General features: G+C 37.1%; 2 protein-coding genes across 2 annotated transcripts in view; both read right to left on the reverse strand.

The window, feature by feature from the left end:
• The window catches only part of LOC112054328 (roundabout homolog 2-like), an 83,847-nt gene extending 76,372 nt beyond the window's left edge, over nucleotides 1-7,475 (reverse strand). The window contains exon 1 of the mRNA XM_024094080.2: nucleotides 7,308-7,475. The gene's annotated coding sequence lies outside the window, so the exon portion shown is untranslated. The remainder of the gene's footprint in view (nucleotides 1-7,307) is intronic.
• The window catches only part of LOC128198193 (uncharacterized), a 93,492-nt gene that overhangs the window by 13,508 nt on the left and 60,426 nt on the right, over nucleotides 1-19,558 (reverse strand). The window lies entirely within an intron of this gene.

Consider the following 19,558-nt stretch of genomic DNA (forward strand, 5'->3'; position numbering starts at 1 on the left):
TTATTAGCTAAACTCTAGCTTCTGATATTCATTGTATAAAACTGAGGTTTATTTATATTTAGCTCTAAGTTTTAGCTAAATATTGGGGTAGATTAATAAGAAACTGTCACACCATAGTTGCGACGTAATCTGCAAACGTGTAAAAGTATCAGTTGCCACGTAATCTACGAATAAGTATAGGAAATTTCGATATCGCGTGCAGCCCCGGCAGACACTGGCACGCGATCATTTCTTGCCGGAGGAAAAACGGACTGATAATATTCTGGTACGCTTCCCTAATAGACTCCATTGCGAAAACTAGGCTGCTTGCGGTTTACCTGTACTGCTTTTTGTATTAAGCCTTGTGTCTTATCTGTTACGGTGGAACTAAAAACACATACCTGTCTTTTAATTAAAAAAATCATGACCAACACACTACATTCTACTATAACATTTAAGCATAGGACAAACTCAATCTTAGGAATAAATATAAAATCAATATTTGGCGATCACGGACAAAAACATATGGAAATAAGAACATATTATATGAGGGTGCTCAGTTATATAACAATTGCCAAACTCCATTAAGAAGTTGCATAGCATAAAAGCATTCAAGAAATCGATTAAATCCTACATCCTCACAAACTTAGACAAAATATTGAAAAAACATGTAATTAAAATTTTGTTACAATAATGCATGATGTCTGCAAAAATGACGATATGTTAACTCTAAGTTAAGTGAAGAGTACGTTTTTTTTTTGGAGAAATAAATATCTTTAAACCGAAAAACAATTATGTGTTGAACTACAAAACAAACTATTTTACCTCCTCGCGAAAGGATTAAGCTTCTCTCTTTACAGAGAGATTTGACTCTCAGACCTAGCTCCTATGTAAGTTTGCGAAAGTTCTTTGTTATAATCACTATCAGATTATAATGTTAATAACCGAATGGGTGGGAGAGTATAACACTTCCTTCATAAATCCGGGTCACAAGTACCGGAATTCGAAATCCTTTTCAGTCAGCTGGTGAAACTGGTTATTGCATGGAATAGACCAGTGAAAGCAAATCTGTTCTATTTATTGAGAACAGGTAGGTATTAGGGGCGATGATGATGCGAATTCACCCTTTAAGAGACCGCCCTTGATGTCAAGGTATATTATATACTAGGTGACAGCACGCGGTTTCACCCACGTGGTTCCCGTTCCCGTATGAATACGGGAATAATATATAGCCTATAGCTTTCCTCGATAATCGGGCTATCTAACACTGAAATAATATTTTTTAAATCGGACCAGTAGTTTCTGATATTAGTGCGTTCATCCAAACAAACAAACGCTTCAGCTTTATAATATTAGTGTAAATTGTATTGTAAACATTTCTATTTTCTCTACACTAGTTTTTAGGCACAGGTAAATACTTTAATTGAAATGCTCGTTAGGAATATAACATAATGTAGGTTGTTGAAGTTATGCGCTCCTATTTAGTAGAACTGTTTATACCTAATAGTATTTTTTGCTTAATCATGTAAAGTCTAGTAATAAAGGCATGTTTGTATTGAGGTTAATTACCTTCAGTACACAAATAAGCTTGATAACCTTTTAAAACATTGCGCTGTAAAAATAAGTTTCATACTAAATCTTGCATTCTTTCAAGTAATTATTTCTAGGTAGCCACAAAAGTAAATGTTTCTTCAACATTATAAATACTTAGTTTCCACTATACTAAAAGCCAAAAGAAAAATGGGTTCGGTTAAATATTTCTGTTTGATATTTACGTAAAATGCAACCAATTTAGTAAAAGACTTGCCTTCGTCAAAGGGCTCGTACCATAATATTTTCCTTATACTTATATTTACTAAAATGTATCTAAAAGCGACAGTTTCTATGTGAACTCTATTACTTTGTGATAAAGTGAGTTTTTGAAGAGCACGACTTAAGAGTTGCGGGATCGCTTCAAGTTGAGTAGGTCCATTTCTTTCGCCGCCCATAATAATGTTTGGCGATTTATCAAATCGCAATTTCGTAATAGATACGGCCGCTTGATGTGACATCAGATAAAAGTATATAAATTGTTCAGATTGTTTCGGCGAATCGGAAACATTATTCCGATTGTATTGAACAATGCTTTAGATGCATATTGCATATACTTGTGATAAGCACTGAGATATTGAGAAAGAACTGGACTGGAACTTTACATTCAGCTCCGGCCCGAAGTAAATTTTAGAATGGAGCGAGATCCAATTATGGTGCCTCTCCTGTTTGCTCTTAATATATACCTATACCAATTGTGAGTGCAAAGTGAGTATGGAACGAGAAGATCTCGGTATATAATTTGGTAACCAATTGTAAAACCAAATTATATCATCATCTCCTTTCACTTACTCACATAAGTGGGATCGGCAAATTAATATGTCAATCTTCTCCGTTACTCGTCAACTTATCATCAACTCAAGTAGTTTTTTTAGTTTTGGCTAGTGATTTTACAACCGGCCTGGCTGACGTCAACCCTCCTTGGTCTGTTGGGTTTTTCGAACCGCCACCTTTCGGCTCAGTGGGTACCTCATAGGTAGTGAGTCCCCTGTCGAAAAGTGGTAACAATATTACATTAAATGTATGTTTGTTGTCATAATGTACTTGTTATCCTCTTGCGACGTTTTAAAAAAAATCAATTTCTAAAATATACTTAATATAATTACCATCAGAAAATATGATTTCAGGAATGTAACTAGATCTGTTACATGGCGTTTCGGTCGGGTTCTACATTTTTTTTCCATTTTTACTGTCTGATTTATCGCACACTAGCAGAGGGTTTCAGCTGTGTAGTTCACCTATCCAATGGGACTACGGGGATAATACATAGCCTATTTTACTCCCTGATAATGTAACTTTCCATTATTGAAATATTTTTTTAATTCAGTCCAGTAGTTTCGGAGCCTATTCAATACAAACATACAGTCAGATCTTTCCACTTTATAATGAGTATAGATAAATAAAAAAAAATATTTGTATCCTAATTTGTCTTCCCCATCATTTGGATGAAACCAAATTTGAAATTACTTCGTTAAATAAGAGTAAAGTTTATTTAACTCATTTATATTAAAACTGATTTGCTTTTTCATGACTTGGCTGTACGTAAAAATTACGTATTTAAATTTGCGCTTTCCCGCCAGTCCGTTATTGTATTATCTTCGTTTATTTTAATTTTGCAAATCCTTAGTTTTTATTCTTCATTTTGTCCATGCGACATTATCCTCCACATAACTTGTAGGATATAAATTAAGATGAGTATTGCTTATTTTTGAAAAGTTTGGACTTATTTGTCTTGGCTTTTATTCTGGCACCTATAAATAACTTTAATAAATTTTTTTTATTATAATTTCTTGAAAACTAGGCTCTCAAGGCTGTTTCAAGCAAATCATTGTGTATTTCGTACACTTTTTCAGGAAAGAGATAATCTCGTGGAACTAATTAAAAAAGCTGCGAGGTTTTAACTCGATGCGTCTGATCTGCTTGGCTATTCTGTAAGATATTTTTATAACTCGCAAGTGCGAGTTTCGAATTCACATCTGTCTCTCTCTGTTTAACACGATATTAAAGAATGAGATAGATAGCGGTGAATTCGAAACTCGCACTTGCGAGTTATACAAAATATCGTTAGAGAATAGCCGTGCTGGTCCGCACCGCACTTGACTCCATGGTTTACAATGCTTTCCGGGTGGCCGAAGACGGAAATATGGCGTGACACAGTGAAACTCTAAATCAAGGATAAAGGTAGTTATCATCATTATCAACCCATATTCGGCTGCTGAGCTAGAGTCTCCTCTCAGAATGAGAGAGAGAGAGTTCGGCCAATAGTCCACCACGCTAGCCCAAAGCGGATTGGTAGACTTCACACACACAGAGAATTAAGAAAATTCTTTGGTATTAGTTACCACCCTACCGACAAAGACGTACCGGCAAGCGTTTTAGCGTTCCAGTACGATGTCGTGTTAAAACCGAAAGGGGAGTTTCATCCTCCTTACAAGTTAGCACAATCATCACTTACCATCAAGTTAGAATGTAGTCAAGGGGTAACTTGTAAAGGATAAACAAAAATTGCTTTACCTACTACATTTTGATTTTTTTTATTATTTAAAAATAATATTTGCCATATCGTCATCAACCCATATTCGGCTCACTGCTGAGCTCGAGTCTCCTCTCAGAATGAGAGGGGTTAGGCCAATAGTCCACCACGCTGGCCCAATGCGGATTGGCAGACTTCACACACGCAGAGAATGAAGATAATTCTCTGGTATGCAGGTTTCCTCACGATGTTTTTCTTCACCGATTGAGACACGTGATATTTAATTTCTTAAAATGCACACAACTGAAAAGTTGGAGGTGCATGCCCCGGACAGGATTCGAACCCACACCCTCCAGAGTCGGAGACAGAGGTCATATCCACTGGGCTATCACTGCTCTATTTGCCATATACTTTATAATAATTTGCATTCGGGAAACTTCGCGACATCTTTTCGTCCGAAATTCCTCAGTGCCTGAAGACAAAAGTCTTCGAACAGTGCGTGTTGCCAGTGATGACCTATGGTTCCGAGACTTGGTCGCTAACTATGGGCCTCATAAGAAGGCTCAGAGTCACACAGCGGGCGATGGAACGAGCTATGTTAGGAGTATCTCTGCGCGATCGAATCAGAAATGAGGAGATCCGCAGAAGAACCAAAGTCACCGACATAGCTCAACGAGTTGCGAAGCTGAAGTGGCAATGGGCGGGGCACATAGTGCGAAGAGCCGATGGACGTTGGGGTCCCAAAGTGCTGGAATGGCGACCCCGCACTAGTAAGCGCAGTGTTGGCCGACCCCCCACCAGGTGGACTGACGACATCAAGCGAGTCGCAGGGATTCGCTGGATGCAGATGGCTCAGTATCGTGATGTTTGGAAGTCCCTACAAAAGGCCTATGTCCTGCAGTGGACGTCCATCGGCTGATATGATGATGATGATGATGACTTTATAATATGACCAATATTCCCATTCCCCTCCAACTAGTTGGGAAAGACTGTGCTAGGAGTGGGTACGACAATAGACCAACGGGCGGGGATCGAACCACCACCCCTCGGTGATGAGTTCGACCGCTCTTACCGTTGAGCTATTGAGGCTATAAATTACATTGCGTCAACCATAGAGTGTGTACCTATTTATTTGTACTAAACCTTTTGTTATGATCCTTTGTATCGTTTGTTATCTGTTTTATCTTAGTTTCGTTTTTATTCTAACAAATTTAAAATTACATCTTACTAAATAACAATATGTCTTGCGTCTACAAACGTAAGGTCTAAATTCCCGAATTCAAAGTACACCGAGATACTTTAGTAAGTTTGTGTAATGGCTATAGTTCCCGTGAAAATCTTTAGGATGACAATGGATTTAAATGACTCTATTCCTGACATCTTTGTCCGGCATTGTCGTTGTCCGAAAGCGTCTTTTGTAATTTATCTTCTTTTTTCTATGTCCTGTTTGTACAAGTGTCTGATACAGATTAGAGATATAAAGTACAAGGTGATTTATAAGCGTATAGCGCCAATGAGCTCATGATTAAGGATAATATACTGATTCGAATCTTGTCACTCACAATTCATTGAATGTTTTGGAATATACCTATTCTCACTTAATCAGTTAAGATTGTGTTGAAATAGTGTTGCACTCGCAATGGCCCGTTTTTGTCTTTCTAATAAAAAATATAATAACCAGAGCAAGTAGTTACACTTCTAACCAAGCTTTATGGGCGCGTGGCTAGTAACCACCCTACCGAAAAAGACTACTGTCATGAGATTTAGCGTTCCGGTACGATTTTCACCCACCTCCTTACAAATTAGTCCGCTTCCATCTTTGATTACATCATCACTTACCATCAGGTGAGATTGTAGTAAAGGGCTAACTTTTAAGAATAAAAAAAAAGGTTTCCGAATAAAACTAAGCAGCGCGTAGAGAAGGAAATACACGATAAATATAAAAAACAGAAAATTAAAAATAAAAAACTTTTACAAACTTATTTTCAGAGAAACAGTCTATACAAGTGTAGGCAATAAAATGAGCATGGGCGCATCGACAAAATCGTCTTTCCGCATATTTTTAGGGTTCCGTACCTTGAAAGAAAAAAAACCGAACCCTTATAGTAAGATCATTTTGTTATTTCGGGAATGCGGGAGGTATCAAGTTGAAATTGAAACCGTAGGTCTTTAAATGTCTACGGTTCCATGAAGTTGTGAAAAAATAAAACTTCTGTGCATACGTCAAACATAGGTACGGCCGTTTATGGAGGCGTCCATGTATGCGCATCGTACGTAGGTATCGGGCATCACATCAAACGGATTTTTAATTTTACGATAAATTCGTGCGATCTGTACGATGTGGATCAGTGGACGCACTTGTTTAACTTTCTATACAAAGAATACTACGATCCGTTTGATGTGATGCGATACGTACAATGCGGATATGTGGACGTCTACCATTATTCAGCAAAAACTCATGTTTCAACACTCTCAAGGGAATCAAAACTCATAGGGTACTTCCCATTAACCTAGAACTATATTTGACAAGTAACATCATTATAGACCTCCAAGTACAAGAAAATATCTCAAAACTATACGTTTGCAACTAAATCTTTAAAAAATCCCCTGGTAAGTGTTTGAAGCTGAATTTCGGGAAACGCTTGGCAAAAACTGCACAATTCGATGCATGAACTATTTATAAAGATCTTACGTACGGAACCCTCGATGGACGAGTTAGGCTCGTAGTTGCCCGTTTTTATTTTATTAGATTGTTTATTTTATTTGTCACATTATTATATTCATAGTTACTTGGGTAATTAAATTAGGCTTAAGCTAGTGCTGCAAGAGGAATGTGACGACATCATTGAATAACTAAGTAGATGCATATTAACCTGAACTTAAACGATTCTACAGTTATTTTCACTCAGGAAAATTAAAATTACGCACAATACATTAGGTTCACACACATCAAGTGTAATGTGTGTTAGATTTGAAAGTGAAGTTATTTATAATAAACGAAGTTAATAAACTACAATATTAGAACATGTGGAATAATTATTATTATAGCCTAAATAAAAGTTTAAAAAAAATAACTTAAGCAGATCACACGTTCAATCAAAACATAGGTACTTACAACAACAAATAGTAGATAAACCCATTAATGAAGAATAAACTCCAAAACTTAAAGTTTTGAACTCAATTTCATCAACATATTATTTCCAACATAATGAAAACTCAGAAATAATAAAAAATCCTTACAACTTTTTGAATAAACCCAACTCACCTCAGTACCGCAACAATTGCAACAAACAAGTCCAATAGCACCGAGTCATTTAAGCACAGCACAGCACAATGAAAACTTAGGGTGAAAGCATCGCAAATTCACGAATACGAGCGTAACGCCGTGGGCGGAAAGTGGGAAATGCCGCCCAAACGCGTGCGCCCTCCCTGACAGCCGGAACCTTACTGAGGGGAGGGTCAAAGCCTCTGGAGGCTCCCGATAACAGTCGCGCGCATCCCATACCTTGAGCACTCCATACATGCGTGAGGGCCCTGTAATATCGGAGTCAGGAGGCAGGTAAGAAATGTTTCACATTGCTCTGCGCTTTCATACCGCTTCTCTGAATGTAATATGACATGGATAAGCGGTTTATAGAAAATAGTGATGTGAAATAGGCTTTTTTCGACTAACGTAAGCAAACCTGCCTTATTGGTCGAGTGGTTAGTCTATGTGGCTTCACATCACGAGGTCTTTGATTCGGGCTATGAAATACAGAGCTTTTCTTTTTTGAGAAAATCCTTTTTAAGAGACCTCAAATAGATTGGTATGTTTTTTTTTATATATGTACTCCGATTACTCGAAGACGCCTGAACCTTCATACTGACCAGCAGGTAGAACATAATAATTTTATGGTGTTTTTTTTTTAACTTTTTGGTTTAGTGGGTACGTGGGTTTTCAAGTTCGTTGTATTTTTTTTTTATTTTAAGAAATTCTCAGTGTTAATTCTCAAACTGAAGTTGGGATGTGAATGATATCGCACCACCGCGTCTCGGAGAGCATATGAAGCGATCGGTCCCAGTCACTATTACAGATTCTGCACAGAGTTTTTCCTCTGTTATATATAACCGGACACCCGCACGGTGAAACCATGGAATGCTAAATGTGTATGCATCATGATAATTAGTTCAAAAGTTAGGGCGTGAAAGCATAACAAACTAACTCTTAAGTTCTAGTATGAATTAATTTCATACCTATTTTATTGTTCAATTATGATCATTTGTAGCCCAGTCCAATCGATTATTATGTCAATAAACAAAAGTATCGTAGTTAATACAGCATTTCCAATAAAGAGATAATTTAATATTAAAGGAAAAACAGTATATTATTACTTTGTTGTTTACAGGCAATACGGCCCACGCCATCATCTCAACCTTTTACCTTTGCGGCTACTTACTTAGGTCAATATTGTTTTTCCGGAGAAATTCGTTCATACTCGCAAATGGGTAAACTCAACGGTCGACATTTTAGTTCCAGAATCTGCTCTTTGTTTTGATGTAATTACGAGTTAACCTTTAATGTAACAGACTTGTATTATCAAACATAACTAAGTTGCTTTTATATTAAAACCCGATCAGTTGACTTTTCGCACTAAAAATAATAATTTACTAAGATACTGCGCTTTTTGTACAGAGGGACCATACCAGCTTCTTGGGATCCCAACATCCATCGGCTCTTCGAACTAAATTGTGCCCCGCCCATTGCCATTTCGGCTTTGCGACTCGTTGATCTATGTCAGTGAATTTGGTTCTTCTGCGGATGAGATCCGCACTTGTGATTCGATCACGCAGAGATACTCCAAGCATAGCTCGTTCCATCCCCCACTGGGTGAATCTTAGCCATCTTATGGGGCCCAAAGCGCACTGTTGGTCGACCCCCCACCAAATGGACTGACGACATCAAGCGAGTTCCAGGGATTTGCTGGATGTAGGCGGCTCAGGATCGTGATGTTTGGAAGTTCCCACAAAAGGCCTATGTCCTGCAGTGGACGTCTATCGGCTGATATGATGATTATGATGATTAAGGCACAGGTTATACAATTTTGGATAGGGATGAAAATTAACAGAATAAAAAATCTATAACGTGGTGTCGTTTATTAGATGTTTGACTTACGTATACTCATAACTAGCGGAAGCCCGAAACTTCGTTTAAGACAAAACCAATATAAGCTTGCCACAACCACCACATTCCTAAAAAAGGATATAATAATACACTGGTAATATTAAATAAAACCTACCTGCTAAATAGTAGGAAAAAAGGAATATAATAAAAGAAAAAGAGTACATACTTAATTCCTTAATGGTCTGGAAAACAAACTGGTAGGGAAGCATGTTTTTGCTCACCACCAAGTGCCGTAAAAAGAAATACCTTTCTTTCGTCGCATAAGCAGTGAAACAAATTTTTACTAAGAGACAGCTCATTATCACACTAATTATATTTATAAGAAAAGTTTGTTTGTAAGTATGTTACTAAATATATGATTTGGCTTGGAGATAGTTTATACTCTGGATTAATACATATACGCTATTTTTCATCCCGGAATTTATCAAATATAGAGTTTCCCTAGTTACTAACGTCATGTCTTTTGTCTACATTATATATCATTAAGGCTATAAGGTTGTAAGGCTGCCATTTCATTAACAATACCTTCTCATGGACTATTATTACTGATTTACGGAGACCAAAGATACGATTTTCATTTTTATGCAAATCCCAGCGAGTGGAAGAAAATAAATCACCATTTACATTCATCTGTGATTCCCTTTTATAACTCCATATTCTCTCTTTATAATATATGAGTTACAGAAAAGTTATTATTATAAGAGCAAATTGCAAATTAGTCCGTAGACAACAACATAACAAGTTATTGAATTAGTTCGATAAAATTCCGCAGTAAGTATAGGGTAGGATGGGCAATAATTAATTAAACTAATAGAGAATGTTGCGGTTGTCTCTCGGACTACGATATATTCCTTGGGAAAAGGAAAAATTACCAACAATAAAAACTGGAGGCTCTCGCAAAATTAACGATGTATGAGTTGACAGCGCAGGCGGAGCTTATCTCTATGTTTTTAATGGGAAAGAAAGTTACAACGGTTTCCCTTTTTAGGAGAGAGCATTAGCTGTGTTTTCTTTTAATGAAACGTTCTGTACATTTTGTTTTTTTAGGACATTTTTATCAAATGTTTCTCTTTTGATATCCTCCCCGGATTCCGGACGTTCCTAATTAATTATCATGTTTTGTTTGGTGTAAACACGGTTTCAATATTCTATCGTGAGTGGAAGGGAAATTTATACCGCAATATTAGCATTTTGGGGCCAATGTTGACCATGTTGATATTCAAATTTAGCGCAGTTGCTATGTGACATACCCCACTAGGGTGTTTTACATGTTACCTTAACAAAACGTTCCTTACATGTGCACACTACGATGAGATATCAAGATGATGATATTTATCAATTTTATTTTTTTATTATTGAGAAATAATACAATATGGACCTTAAGCTGACTAACTAATGACTGTACAAATCATTAACATCTTGATTATTGTACTTGATAAAATCTTTTAGAAAGAAGCCTCCTTTGAGAATGTTATGTTACCAATTACTTTAAACTACAAACTTTAAAAAAAAAAAAATCATCAATATTTTTAATATGAAGAGCCGTGATAGCCCAGTGGATATGACCTCTGCCTCCGACTCCGTGTGTTCGAATCCGGTCCTGGGCATGCACCTCCAACTTTTCAGTTGTGTGCATTTTAAGAAAATAAATATCACGTGTCTCAAACGGTGAAGGAAAACATCGTGAGGTAACCTGCATACCAGAGAATTTTCTTAATTCTCTGCGTGTGTGAAGTCTACCAATCCGCATTGGACCAGCGTGGTGGACTATTGGCCTAACCCCTCTCATTCCGAGATGAAACTCGAGCTCAGCATTTAAGCTGTTCATGTGTTGATAATGATGATTTTTAATATAGAATTTCAGTACAAAACTCTAGTTTAAAAATACTGTCACGAAAAGACTTTTCCGCTTCAAAAGCATTTTCACGAAGTTATTCAAAACGTTAAATTTCAACTGTGCGCCGTCAGAGATTAGGTTTTAAAACTCAGGAATTAGTTAATTAATAAGGTACGTACTTAGAGGGGAATGAAAAGGTTTAAGCGGGAAGTTTTCGACGGGCGGCCATTGACGTGGCCGTAATCCCGCCGTGAATCGGCAGAGCCGTAACAGTGCACGGACCGTGAAAAATTCACATTTACGCCAATGATATTCTAAAAGCCAAGAGACATGTCAATGCTTTATTTTAGTCCATTTCCTTGGCTAAAATCATTTGATGAACTTGTACCTAATGAAGGCGTAATGCAACCATAAGAGTAAGTAATTATTGAGAATATCAGAAAAATTAAGAAAGTCTTAAATTTTAGTGACACTTTACGCTTACTATTTTCTGATCACAGATATAGGTAAGAGATAATGCGCTTTATTAATGTTCTGTGGTTATGATAAACAAACCGAATAAGAATGATAATTATAAATGGGTGTTCACAGTTTGGAATAAGACTCCTATATAGACTTCCAAACATTACAGTGACGGCCTCCGTGGCGCAGTGGTATGCGCGGTGGATTTACAAGACGGAGGTCCTGGGTTCCAACTCCGGCTGGGCCGATTGAGGTTTTCTTACTTAGCTTGGCTTGGTTTGGCTGGTATGCACTCCCTACCAGCAAGCGTTCCGGTACGATGCCATGTAGAAACCGAAAGGGGCGTGGATTTTCATCCTACTCCTAACAAGTAGCCCACTCGCCCACTTCCATCTTATATTGCCTCATCACTTACCATCAGGTAAGATTATAGTCAAGGGCTAACTTGTAGAGAATAATAATAAAAAAATTACGACCGCCCGCATTTAGCGACTTACTGCCTGTTTGAACTCACCTAGATCCACCACGTAGGAGGGTCGAGCAACACTGACATTACTCCATACAGGATGGAGTCTCCATTACAGCACCTCCAATGCTTATTATGCTCCACCCATTGCCTCTTCAGATTAGCAATTTGTTGAACTACGTCGGTAACCTTAGTTCTTCGCGAATCTCCTTAATTCTGCCACAATAAAAAAACACTTCGCCACCTTTTATTGATGTCTTCAGGTCATAAGTGAATAGGCATCTTTTAGGTAAGCGCGTTTCATATTAGGCTTGCAATAACTATAGCCGCCATATCACCCAAGTGCTAGCTTTAAAAAAATGCCGTTGATACTTGATAGTGCTCAGATTAATTAATGACTTCTATAAAGACTCTTTTAAATGATATACATCTGCGTATACACAGTATCATTGATTAATACTGCTCCATTGGAATAATGCCTGCGTAAGCGAGAATTGTCAATAATAAATCGTTGTCGGAACTCAGCTTTACATTTTCGATTGTTCGAATGCATAATGATTGGCCATTTTTTGTGCACTGAATAAAAATTGTAGCGACGTGGGATAAGTATGTTCGATCCTTTGATACTGATCATTGGTGAAATGGTCATCAATGATCATGCTCAGGTAAATATACGTTTATAAAAAGCTTCGTTATTTTATAAGAGCTAGTAGTTGGCCATTATCAACCTATATTCGATTCACTGCTGAGCTCGAGTTTCCTCTCAGAATCAGAATAAGATGGCTTAGGCCAATAGTCTACCACGCTGGCCCATTGTTTTGCATTGCATTGGCATTTGCATTGCAGCAGGCACATGCGGATTGGCAGTCTTCATATACGCAGAGAATTAAGAAAATTCTCAGGTAGGCGTGTTATAGGCAGGTTTCCTCACGATGTTTCAACTTTTCAGTTAGTCTCAAACGGTGAAGGATAAACAGTCAATACCAATGCCATATTCTTACGGTACGGTACGGTAGGTAGCTATGATAGATAGATAGAGATTTTGGACCTTGATATAGCTTTGGAATGAAACAGTGTGTAGAGATTTGTAAAGGTAACAATTGCATTGATCTTGGATGATTGAGGGTGTAACCTCAATCAACAATCATTAAACGTTATCACCTGCTTGGCACCAACCCGCATTGCAACAGCGTGGTGGATATAAGTTAAATATTCCCTCTTTTATAAGGACCTAACCGTGGGCCGTTGAGTAGGCTGATACTGATGAAACGTTGAGTGTTTAAGCGTACTTTTTAAAGGACAGACTTATACATAGTTACAAGTGGTGAACAAAAATGAATTATTCATAAAAACAAAGCGTATATAAAATTGCGCGCGGCAGACTGAAACGTCTACAATTAAAATTTGAATTTCTTCCCCATCTCACAACTTTCAAGTACCATACAATGCGTCGGGAGGTGAAAACTCGAAACAAATTGCGTTAAAACGTAATAGAGGCTCGTTTCCCGTAAAAGTTTCCATCAGATTACGTGGCAAATTCAATATTTAAGATTGATTTGGGCAGACGGTAGGGTATCAACGTCTTACGGTGGAAAGGGCGAATGCGTAACCCAACGCGTTTACTTTGAAAACTTGTATCTATACGTGGGTAACTTGTAGCATATAACTTAGTTCGATATATCTAAAAAATTCTATTTTATAGGGTGATACCTACCTGGAAAATACTGTTAAAAATAAGAAGAACAATTCAAATCATCAAGTAAGGAATATGGTCTAAACACTTGTAAATCGAACCGTGGGTGACTAGCATAATATTATGCTAGCCACTCACCATTCAATAAGTCCACCAAGGACATACGATAAAAACTGATCGTGTGTTGGTCGCAATGTGCAGGACATCATGCAGATCGCGATTACTAAAAAATAAATCACGAAGGTGCCGGCGAAAACGAGCTCCCCGATATCTAACGTCACCCGGACGTGGGTTTTCTAACTCACGATCTCGGGGGCGTCCGGTCTGATTCACTCAGGTTACGGTTACACCCTCCCGAATGGTCCTCTAAGCCGAGGTCCGAGTCTCATAGGAGACGCCCTTAGAGTGTCGTTCCGTTCTCCATCTTTATTTCAGCCTTCGGGTCTCATCAGGCGATGCTTTTGCGTTCCCACATGGAGCCATCAGCACTTACTCAACACGAAAAAAAAAACACGAAGGTGAAAGAGACTCAGCTTACTGCTAAGCGACTAAATCAAGGGTAGTAAATAAATAAAAAAAAATCTCTGTTTTCCCAGTTAATAAAAGCTAGTCTAGTGTTCCAATTTGGAACAATACACTTTAAAAGCAACTAAAAATTCCTGTCGATTAAGTATTGTACTTGGGAAAATAGAGGCTCTTTTGTTACTATTGTACGTGTAACGGGCGAAAATGCTCTAGAAACGACCTGCTTTTCTGTATAAAAGGAATAGAAGTAAAATGGGCACTTTAAAATCGATAAAATTAACATACATAGTAGATATGATCTGCGAATTAAATCGATGTTTTTAACGAAACTTTTTTCGCTTCTAAACTCCTATTATACTACTCCTATTATCCTTTAAGTATTTTACATTTAATTTAGGAGTTCATCCTCCTTTAGACCTCCTTAATCCGGCCCTCTCGCTTAATCTGTTCTACTGACTATAAACAATCCTGCCAATTTTCAATTTTGTAGAAATGTTTTTTTGTTATCTATGAATACGCGATGGTTTTCCACTTACCATCTGGTGTACTTACAGCCAGTTTTTGATGTAAAGCTAAAGTAACAGTAAAAGTAGTAAGTAGTAAATAAGACTTAATTTTTAGTGAATAAGACCGTCACTTTTGATTTATTACGTTACTTTGACTGTTACTTGCGATGAAGAAACTGGCCGTTGGTCTAACAATCAATACTAATCATATTAATTATTATTTAAAATGGTTAAGCACTTTATTAAAACTAGTGAAAAGTTAAACAGTTGATTAAGCTGTCTTAAACTTGCGGATAATAATAAGTTTCAGGCTATCATGTAGTTATATTCTATCAAGAACTTTTTAGAGAACTTTTAAAATAACGAGATTTAGAAGTTTGTTGTACATTTTCCATCATGTATAAGATATACCTTTACGCTAAAATGTAATCGTAAAATGTTAAACAGTAATTGTACCTACTTGTAACTTCTGATTGTTAGACTTTACAGATAAGATACAAAAATACATAAAAGTAAAGATTAAACGCCTCTCAATATCTTACCAACGACGATTAATGTTATGTAGAGACGAGCCATCTACGCAAAAAAAATATACTTAGTGACCAAGTGGTGGTACATTTATATCGACAGTCAGATACGACCGGAAAGACATTGATCCCTGGACCTAATTAACCAAATACAAACTAGTTGGCCACTTGACCAATAAGGCAGTCACTAAAAATAAACATTCAATTTGACATGCAATTAGAAGAAAATACGTGAAACTCTTTGGTCTCTAAGATACAAAAATATATAAAATTATAGATTAAGCGCCTCTCAATATCTTACCAACGACGATTAATGTTATGTAGAGACGAGCCATCTACGCAAAAAATATTATACTTAGTGACCAAGTGGTGGTATATTTAAATCGACAGTCAGATACGACCGGAAAGACATTGAACCCTGGACCTAATTAACCAAATACAAACTAGTTGACCCCTTGACCAATAAGGCAGTCACTAAAAATAAACATTCAATTTGACATGCAATTAGAAGAAAATACGTGAAACTCTTTGGTCTCTAAAAGTAGAGTTTTCTATCCCGGAGGCGAATTGCACACACACATCCGTACCCCGCCCTTGCAAATGAAGCGTACAATAATTGGGAATGTGTGTTAGTGTGTGTACAAAAAACATACATGCACTGTCCAATCCCCGTTCTTTTAGTGACTAAACGGCCCGAGGCGTCCAATTTGCAGGAAAAGAATCCCACCAAACTCACGTGTAACTCGCTTCGCGTCACATCATACACTATTTGAATTTCCTCCTAAGGGAGGGTAGAATCAATTTAAATTTTAACTCACACTTAATACACCCTTGTTTGGTGTCTAAGTGGTGTGTTTGAGGCACCCTCTGTTTGGAGCGTATAATAAGTTGGGAAGACAACAAGGCTGGTAATTCGCTGCAAATGTAGAAACCTGCCATCTTGCTGCATTTCGTTTATTTATATTTAGGGTTACGGCAAGCCGGTTAAATAAAACATTACATGTTGAAAACTTAGTTTTAAGTTTTCATAAACGTAATTTTTAATTTAAAATATTTTTTTATAAAATTAAATATTTAATTAATAAATAATAAATATGGAAATTGAGTAAAGTAAGAAAATTAAAAATTTTCTCGCTTAGAGATTCATTAAATTAAGAAATACCTATTTATTAAACCTACTTTGAAAATAAATTTTCAATTTAACATTTGTAAGTAGTAGGTACATATATAAATTGAAACGTTATTTATTAATATCACACTATTTTCAGAGCGTAAAAGGTAGATTTGTAGTACAAAGAATTGGTAGGCTATAAATAGCGTAACCATTTTTTTTATTTATTTTTAAATTAACAAGCTAAACAAAAATTAAATAGTACGAAAAAAAACTAGGTATTTTGCCCATATCTAACGTAGATATCTAAACTGCCCACCTAGCCCAATGGCACGTCGATTCTCTTTCTACGATCGCTAATGCTTCGAAAACTGGAGAGATGTATGGGAATGACATTTGCTACCGACAGGTCACGTGATCAAGATCTGTTATTCCCATACGTTTTTCTAGTTTTCGAAGCGTTAGCGATCGTAGAAAGAGAATCGACGTGCGACTTGGCTAGGGGGACTGAGGTTCATAGCAATAAAAAATAAAATTGTAAATTGTTATCAGGTGTATAACTGTACAGACAATAATATTACACACAGACTCTTTGGCGTCCAAATACAAGTTGTAAATTTAACAAGAACGCCGCCGACTTGGCTTACACCCATTCTCATTTTCTTAGATGACCCTTGTGTAAATAAATCTAGACGTTCCGTAATGAAAATACCGAGCTAAATGGCAGTACAGCATGTTTAGTGCTAAAATGTTGTTAACACGTGCATAATGCAAATAGCGAAGCTCCAGGCGAGTGTCCAAATTAAAATTAAATACCGACAATGTACTGTGTTACACGACGCCGTTGAAGCATGTTTTTAATTTTCTGACGCCGAAAATACCATTCTTCTTCTTTGTCGTTACACTCTTGACAGAGTGGTCGTGGTCGTCATTTGGGTGTGTGGCAAGCCTCACTATCCGTCGCCATTCCTCCTATAAAATAATTAATAGCACCGTTTTTTTTTTCATATATAAACTAGCCGCTACCTCGACACTCACCGAAGCCCATGACACTCGCAAATAACGTGGCTTTCTAGATAGTTTAAATTACCATACAGAACCTCATTAATAAAATGTATATAAGATATATATTCTTGTAAAAAAAACAGCAAAAACGAGTTCACAACCAACAAAGATAATCTCCAACATTAAAAACCAGCTTCAGTATTTATTTTTTGATCCCCACCCTGGTCTTTGTGCTGTAATGGTATTACCGTATTATGCTAAACGACTTGGGGCAATTGCAGTGCCTTGCTGGATGCAAGTAGTACTTTCAATTCAACGGAAAATTACGTCATTTGTATGAGAGGCTGTATAAAGCGGGGAGAATTCGTTTAGCTTGTTTATCCACTTAACCTTCAACGATATTTTAATGAGCCACTTGTCTTTACAGCTTTTTATAGAGCAAATAGACAGCAAAGCTTTTTTTTCTTATTTCGAGCTGACTTTTTAGCTTCTGTTAAATATTTTTCAACAGCGTTATGACCTATTTAAACTTATATTTGATGACCTCTCTGTAATTACTAAATTGTCTCAGGCCTTTTGGTAGTAGGCTTCGGCCTTGGTTAGTTACCACCCTACCGGCAAAGACGTATCGCCAAGCAATTTAGCTATTGGATATAAGCAGGCGTTACTTTGCGGAAGTTCATCATGAATATATAATTATTTTTTATTTTGCTATCAACCGCGAAAAGCCAACGAACCCATGCGACAACGTCACTCAGGTCCGACAAAATACTCTTTACGTACGTTTCACCCCGAAACCGGAGCATCCTCAGGAGATGTTGACTGTTTTGCAATTGCACGTTGTAGAGTCTTATATATGACTATAATTATTATATATAAGCAATTTAGCGCTGCAGTATGATTCATCTTAGAGGTATGGGTAGAACAAACTTGTACTTCTTCCAAGTTAGCCCGTCACTATCGATAAGATCGTTTAGAGCCTTTTCCGCACTTGGGCTGTTGTGCGTTTGTCCGTTTGAATTACTTCATCTAGCCGAGCTCCAGAAACTTAGCAGGCTGCCCAGGTCACCGATAACCTCATATAGTGTCGCTGAGGAAATAATGTAGGCTGCCTGGCACTTTGATACGCTGCATAAGCATTATATATATCCCTGTTCCGTATTCCTCCATGTATCACCATAGAGGAACGCAATACCTAGTACCTACCACGTTTCGTCGCCAACCTTGTCCACGTTGAAACGTCATTTAATATGCAGCGACTTTATGAAGTCTTCTAGTCTACTTTTTACCGTTGTCATAAACATTACGTCACTCGTGATTCTTTATTTCCTGTCAGCTATCGGTATCTTCACCACGTATTTCTTTTATCAAGTCATATTAAGATAGGATTAATGCTTCTACAATTATTTATTAAGTCAGTTAACTTCCATATGGGCGTGGGACGTGGGTGCATACGAAGATAAACTGTCCTTGAGATAGCGTTATCGGGTTCTAATTTTACTCGTTAAGCAATTTAAACTCGAGATATGAATGTGTTAGTTGATAAGATATTAGATCCGATGAAAGTGCTCGTATCTAAACGCTTTGTTTTTCTTCGAGTTATTTATTTGTATTAAACAGATAAAAAAGAAAGTATTATGGAGTCTTTGTGCCTTTTACACCTTTTAATATTCTCTTTAAATAGCGAGTTTCATTGAAGCAATAAAGTAAATGTTCTGTATTTTACAAACGCATATGTGCCTTGTTATTATCCTTATTATCAAAATAATCCAAGCCCAGGCGTCTCTTCTTATGGGTGAGGAGATTTGCAGCTTATATCCAACTAGACTCCGCGCGGTTTCAAGTGGTTTCCATTCCCGTAGGAATACGGGGATAATATATATATGCCTTCCTCGATAAATGGGCTATCTAACACTAAAAGAATTTTTAAAATCGGACCAGTAGTTCCTGAGATTAGCGCGTTCAATCAAACAGAAAAACTCTTCAGCTTTATAATATTGGTATAGGTATGGTACTGTACGACGGGGATCGACGGATAACGTTCCCTGGGATGGAACTCCACCAATTTTCCACCTTCAACTAATTTTCAACCTTTATCATATTAAAGTCTTAACCCAGGATTTCGTGAAGGTTGTTCCGAAGCATTACCACAAATGCTAACCAGTGGATTAACGCAAAAGTTTGTTAGCAAGTACTTATTTGTAAAAATAAGTTTTTTTTCCC

Source organism: Bicyclus anynana, chromosome 6 (genome assembly GCF_947172395.1).
Source record: "Bicyclus anynana chromosome 6, ilBicAnyn1.1, whole genome shotgun sequence".
NCBI classification, from domain to species: domain Eukaryota; kingdom Metazoa; phylum Arthropoda; class Insecta; order Lepidoptera; family Nymphalidae; genus Bicyclus; species Bicyclus anynana.